General features: G+C 47.0%; 1 pseudogene; it reads right to left on the reverse strand.

Annotated features, from left to right (window-relative positions):
- Positions 1-3,769: 3,769 nt before the first annotated feature.
- On the reverse strand, positions 3,770-4,347 carry LOC101439200 (ferritin heavy chain pseudogene; annotated as a pseudogene).
- Between the last annotated feature and the right edge of the window lie 2,261 nt (positions 4,348-6,608).

Genomic DNA, 6,608 nt, shown 5'->3' on the forward strand with positions numbered 1-6,608 from the left:
AGAGCACAGGGAACCCAACACAGGGAAGATGTCAGAAGAGAGGATAGGGGAGTCCAGGAGGGAGCGTGGGGGTAGTGGGGACAGGGGGGTATGGAGGAGACAGGGCTAGTAACCAGTGCTTCTGTTCAAAAACTGCATTGATGAATATTTGGCAGAGGTCAGGATATTATGTAAAATTAAATTTAAAATAATCAAATGCAAATCAAATAGAAACTAATCAATTAAAAATATAATAATTATTAAAGAAAGAGTTCTATAAAAAGGAATATTGTAATTGGCTTATCAGTGGGAAAAATAGTCATAATAATGTCAATGCTGACTCTTGATTTAGCTAAAAATTGTTATACTTGTATGGAGAGTGATGGAGCAGGGGACGGGGTGTGGTTGGTGATGGTATAAGGGTACTGAATCTTTATCTAAAGAGATTAGATAATGTCTGAGCTTGATTAACAAGGAAATAGCAATACAAGCATATTATTAAGAAATACAGATGGAAGGGGAACAAAGGAAAATTTTTTAAAAATTAAAAGAAGATATATGGAGGTAAATACCAGAAGAAATTGGTAGCCTCTCGGGAGTAGGTGAAAGGCGGTTTTCACTATTAGTTTTTTAGTACCATTTGACTAAATAAATGCATATACTGTTTATTAAAGTAAAATTTGACTAATTGCTTCAAAACCCAAGGAAATGGGATTGTGAAAAGTTATAACTTATTTGGCCATGTTGCCACCACCCAGAGGGGAATAGAAGGGCAAACTGGCACAGGCAAGGGAGGCTGGAGGGAGAGCTGCCGCCAGCCCTGGCGCTGAGTGAGCAGGTGTGTGGGGGGTGCATGCATGTGCTCTGGATATATGTATAGTTTCCTGGGCCCAGGGCTGGGGCCAAGGCCAGAGGGAAAGATGAAAGCCCAAGGGATTATAGGAGCTTGTTTGTAAAGCACTTTGTTTCCTGGCAACAAGACCCTGCATCCTGCTATTTGGAATTTCACCAAGGTAAGCCCAGTGGGCCCCTGGCCTGGCCACACATGTCGGCACCCCACCCAGCCCAGCTGGAGGGCTCCTCCCTGCATCGGGGGGTGCTGGCGGTCCAGCTGTCTGCCCAGTTAGGCCTGCTCTGCTGCGGCTCATCCAGGAGCTCAGTTGATGGTGGATGACCAGGGAATTCCAGTAGCCTCCTGCCTGGGGCTCTCTGCGCTGCTGCCCCCAGACGACAGAGGTGCTGTGCTTAGCCCAGCTGGGCCCCCGAGGTCAGATTCAATGCCAAGACCACGGGTTCCGTCTTCACTCGTTCCATCGCTCAAAGACCAGCCCTGCTACTCACCGGGCCGGGACCTCGGACACGCGCCGGTCCTCTCTGAGTCTGTTTCATCGTCTGAAAGGGGGAGTCCACGTGACTGCATCGGGCACCCCTGGAATCCAGGATATCCTCACCTCAAAATCCTTAACTTATTCACACCTGCGAACATGGAACACAACACACCCAGGGTTTCTGGGGATCGGGATGTGGGTATCTCGGAGGCCATACTGGGCTGACCACACCAGGTCTTCAGGAGTCTGCAGGAACTGGACAGGTGGCCAGGATCCCAGCCCTTTCCCTCACTCTACAGCCACGCTCTGCTCCCCCGAGAACCATTCCAAGGAGGCTTTACCAAGGACTCATGGACAAGGGTAAGAAGCCCTAGCGATGGGAGAGGTGCAGCTGGGTTGCCAGGGTTACAGCTTACTTATGCAGGCACTGAAGAACTGCGGACAAGCTAGGTCAGGTTTAAAATATTTGACACCTGTGTCAGGCCTGGCCCTCCTCTGCCTCGAAGTGGAGTGGCCCCTGTCCCCAGCTGAAGGCTCCACCCCAGCCTTGCCTGAGTGCAGAGCAGGAGGGAGGACTTAGGCTATTCTGGTCCCCCAGTCCAGGGCTCAGCAGGGGCTCCCCGGGACGGCTGGCTCACCCGCGGGGGCTGATGAGCAAAACGCATGGCTCGCTCAGGGCTAGCAGCAGACACTTCAGTAACGGGAAACACTTCCCACACTTGAGCACCAAACTTGCTGTGGCCCAGGGGCCATGTCCACCTCCTTTAGCTGGCAAAATGGATCCCCGAGAAAAATGTTAATTAGGTACTGTAGCACTCCGTTTTGCAATTTTTACTGCTAACAAATGAGAGGTCAGATTAAACCCTGTTCTTTCGAACATAGCTCCACACAATGAAAGCCCAACATCCGTTCAGTAAAGACCTGTCATCATATCATGAAATAGAAGTACAATTAAAATAATAACGCAGTGGCAGTAAGTCAAACTGTAATCTTAGGGAAATACTTTACAGGGACCTTGTCCTGGCTGGATGCCCTCCCCCGCCTAGAGCAGCTGGTAACTGGCATGCCGCTGAGATCACGGCAAGTGTGAACAGCCTGTCGTTGACCTTTGAAGATGAGTCTCCGTGCTCCTAGAGTGGCCAAACGTTAACAAAGATCTGTTAGTAAACATGGACTTGTCTCTGCTCCCTTAAAACCTTAAAATGGTGGTAAAAACACACTGCAATATAAAGCTCAAAGGTGGCCCACCGTGGCGGCAGTGGTTAATTTATCATGAGAGCTAAGAGTGGGCCAGGCTTCTGGTAGCTTCCTAAGTAGACTAAGACAGACGCTACTTGTGATTTCCCCACTTGGGGGAGTAGGAAATGAGGCTACTAACTTGTCTGAGCCCAGTCAGGTCGCACCCAGCAAGGGTCAGGACGCAAATCCAGGGAATGTGACTGGGTCCAAGCTCTGAGCTACCTCCCCCACCCCACCCGTGCCAGTTAGGCTGGTAAACTGAAATAGCCTAACACTTCCTGTGACTAATCCCTAAGGAATGAAGAGTGGATTCTTTCCTTCATTTTTTAAAAACATTTTCTCGAGCATGTTTGCCAGCCACAGGGGTTTCCTGGGTGAAGCCGGCCAGCTCCCAGACAAGCCAAAGGGCAATTCCATCAGGTCTGGTCAGACGGGATTAGGGGAGCAGAGCCAGGCGTGCGTTTTGTCTTGGGAGGGCCAGGAAGGCTTTCTGGGGTAGGGGATGGACCTCACAGTGACACCACCAGGGAGCCACAGGAGGTTTGCAGGCAGGGGAGTGAAGTGGCCAGAGGCGTTCTCGGAAGGTCATTCTGGCTCAGGAAGAAGGACAAAGGATCTTCGAAGCAAGAGCACCTTCCGGAGCTTCCATAGCATCTCTCAGCTTAGATTCAGGCCAGAGCTCTCACTTGGCCCAGAGAAACAACTGAATAGAGGAACATCGCCCCTTATGCTCACAAGTGCAAAATGCCCACATGACTTTAAGATCTGAAGATGCTGCTCGCAGGAAACAACATGGGAATAGTACTTTATGAGGACACCTAGGGAGAAACAGGCTGAAAGAGCCTAGAAAAAGATCTTCTAGGGTTTAGGACAGCGGGCGAAGGCTGGATGCCACCCAGAAGGACAAAGGAGGGAAATGGCGACGGCAGAACTGTGAGTTGACACCAGCAGCTGCTGCTGCCTCATCCTCCCCCACACTAAAGGCACTTCAGAATCCTCAGGCCTCTGGGCCTGTCGCTACAAAGGGGGCTCCAGGGATCCACCACCCAGGAAAGGGGAGAGGGAGGGACAAGTCTATGGCTGACTCAGCTTTTTTTTTTTTTTTTGGTACCAAATAACTTTATTTGAAGGAATGGTACCAATGAAAGAACTTGGTAGACGTTGATACAACTTATAGAAAAGGTCAACCCAACACACATGCACTACTACCCTGTGGCTCTGGGGAAGCCACAGAAGGTTTAGCTCTCATCACTGCTTCCCAGAGTGTGCTTGTCAAAGAGATGCTCCGCCAAGCCAGAATCCGGGCCCCCATCTTGCGCAGGCTGGTTACGTAGTCACCCAGTTCTTTGATGGACTTCACCTGCTCATTCAGGTAATGGGTCTCAGTGAAGTCACACAGATGGGGGTCATTTTTGTCAGTAGCCAGTTTGTGCAGTTCCAGTAGTGACTGATTCACCCTTTTTTCCAAGTGTAATGCACACTCCATTGCATTCAATCCGCTCTCCCAGTCATCTCGTTGTGGTTTCTTGATATCCTGAAGGAAGATTCTGCCGCCTCGTTGGTTCTGCAGCTTCATTAGTTTCTCAGCATGTTCCCTCTCCTCAAGAGATTGGTGAAGAAAATATTTGGCAAAGTTCTTCAAAGTCACATCATCACGGTCAAAGTAGTAAGACATCAACAGGTAGATGTAAAAGGCGTTGAGCTCCAGGTTGATCTGGCGGTTGATGGCGGCCTCTGAGTCCTGGTTGTAGTTCTGGCACACCTGCCACGGGGATGTGGTCGTCATGATGGGCAGTTGAGAAGTGGCAGCTGCACAACACTGGACAGACGGTGGCAAGCAGCTGGGGGTGGCTGGCCGACAGGCCGTTCAAGCACTGTTGAAGCAGGAAACCACGGCGACTCTCCGCGAAGACGTCTGGCCCTGACTCAGCTTTTGATCCACAAATTTGGTCTGCTGTGTCCCAGGAGCCAGGTGGGGCCGCCCCATTGCTTGTCTGGGAGCCAGCAAGGGGCTAAAGATTTACGACCCTCCCAATCTCATTCTCTACTAACCTGGACTGATTGTTGAGGACTCAGAGGGAAGTGGAAATATTTTCTAGCCAGGAAATGGGAGGAGGCTGCCAGAGAAGCCTGGAGAACTGTCTCAGAGAATGTCTGAATTACAAGGCTCCAGGCCTCCAGACAAGTAGCTCTATCACATTGATCCAATTTGTGCTGTAACAAATACACTCCCACCAGGCATTGAACTGAGAGCTGCCAACGAGCGCCATCTGCTGGCAGACCATGGAAGTGCATGCGAGAAAATAAAAAATAATTAGGATCACTTTTTCACTTTTTCACTTTTTCTGGCCTCTACAGCCTCCCTCCCCAGGCCCTAGGAAGCGTATCCAGTGCCCAGTTTTGAGCAGCCGGCAGGGACAATCCTAACAATCCAGATACAACCAAGAATTAAAGAGCAGTTGTAACACACAGTCTCCTGCCACTAAATCCCTACAGGAGAAATTAAGAATCTCAGTAAACTACAACCTAATGAGATACCTAGCATCAGCAAAAAATTATGAGCCATATTAAGAAAAGAGAAGACATGGCCCAAGAAAAGGAATATATCAAAGCCCCAGAAGAGACACAGAATTTGAGAGCACTAATCAGTAAGATTAGCATAAATTTCCAAAATCAAATTAATGAGTTGAAAGACAATATGGTTAGAGAGATAAATGACATCAAGAAGACATTGAGCAAGCACAAAGAAGAATCTGAAATCCTGAACATAAAAGTAACAGAGCTCACAGAAATGAAAGACACAATAGGTGAGATAAAAAACACATTAGAGGCATACGACAGCAGTCTCGAAATGACAGAAGAATAAAAATACCAAAGACAGAAAAACAAACTGCATAGAGAAAATGGAAAAAGTTGAGCAAGGGCTCAGAGAGTTGGATGACAACACAAAACCCAACAACATATGTGTCATGGAGTTCCAGAAGGTAAGAGAAGGGAAAGGGGCAGAAAGAGTATTTGAGGAAATAATAGCTGAAAATTTCCCAACTCTCACGAAAGAAATGAACTTACATGACCAAGAAGCACACCGTACCCCTATCAGAATAAACCCAAACAGACCTACTCCAAGACACATACAGAATGTCAAATGTCAAAGATAAGAAGAAATTTCTCAGAGCAGCAAGGGAGACACAAACCATCACGTACAAGGGACACTCAATAAGACTTAGCACAGATTTCTCCTCAGAAACCATGGCAGCAAGAAGACAGTGGTATGATACAATTAGGATACTGAGAAAGAAAAACCACCAGCCAAGAATTCTTTATCCAGCAAAACTGTCCTTCAAATACGAAGGTGAGTATAAAATATTCACAAACAAAAACTAAGAGTTTGCAAAAAAGGACCCACCTTTGCAGGAAATATTAAAGGACGCCTTAGGACCTGAAAGAAAAAGACAGGAGAGAGAGACCTGGGGGAAAGTATAAGAGAAAGAATAGCAGAAAGGCTAACCAAAAGAGTAAAAAAAAAAGGACAAAATTATGATATGACATACGAAAACCAAAGAATAAAATGGTGGAAGTAAATTGTGCATTTACAGTAATATTACTGAATGTGAATGGATTAAACTCCCCAATCAAAAGACAGAGGCTGACAGAATGGATGAGCTCACCTCAGTCATGCAGTGCATCCCTTAAACCAGCGCTCTTCCTCTAATTAGCTATTCTATACCTCTTAAGTAGAATTTCAAGCGAGTCTTTCAGATTTACTAAACAATTCTTAAATGGAGTAGCAAATTAACAAACAACAGCCCAATAAAAACAAATCAGCTACTTCCATCCACCAATCTATATTGTTTCCATGTCAGTGACTCAGGAGCAAACATGAAAGCTTTCTCATCTCTGATTTAAATTTACTTCAACAAAATAATAGGGCCAATAAAAGTAAACCAGACTTCTTAGATAATATTCCATGGTAGGCAGAATTATAAACCTCAACAAGGCATAATCTTAACCTGCATTCCTGTGGGAGTGAACCCATTTGCAAATGGGACCCTTTGAAGATGT

The sequence above is a fragment of the Dasypus novemcinctus genome, chromosome 3, assembly GCF_030445035.2.
Source record: "Dasypus novemcinctus isolate mDasNov1 chromosome 3, mDasNov1.1.hap2, whole genome shotgun sequence".
NCBI lineage: Eukaryota > Metazoa > Chordata > Mammalia > Cingulata > Dasypodidae > Dasypus > Dasypus novemcinctus.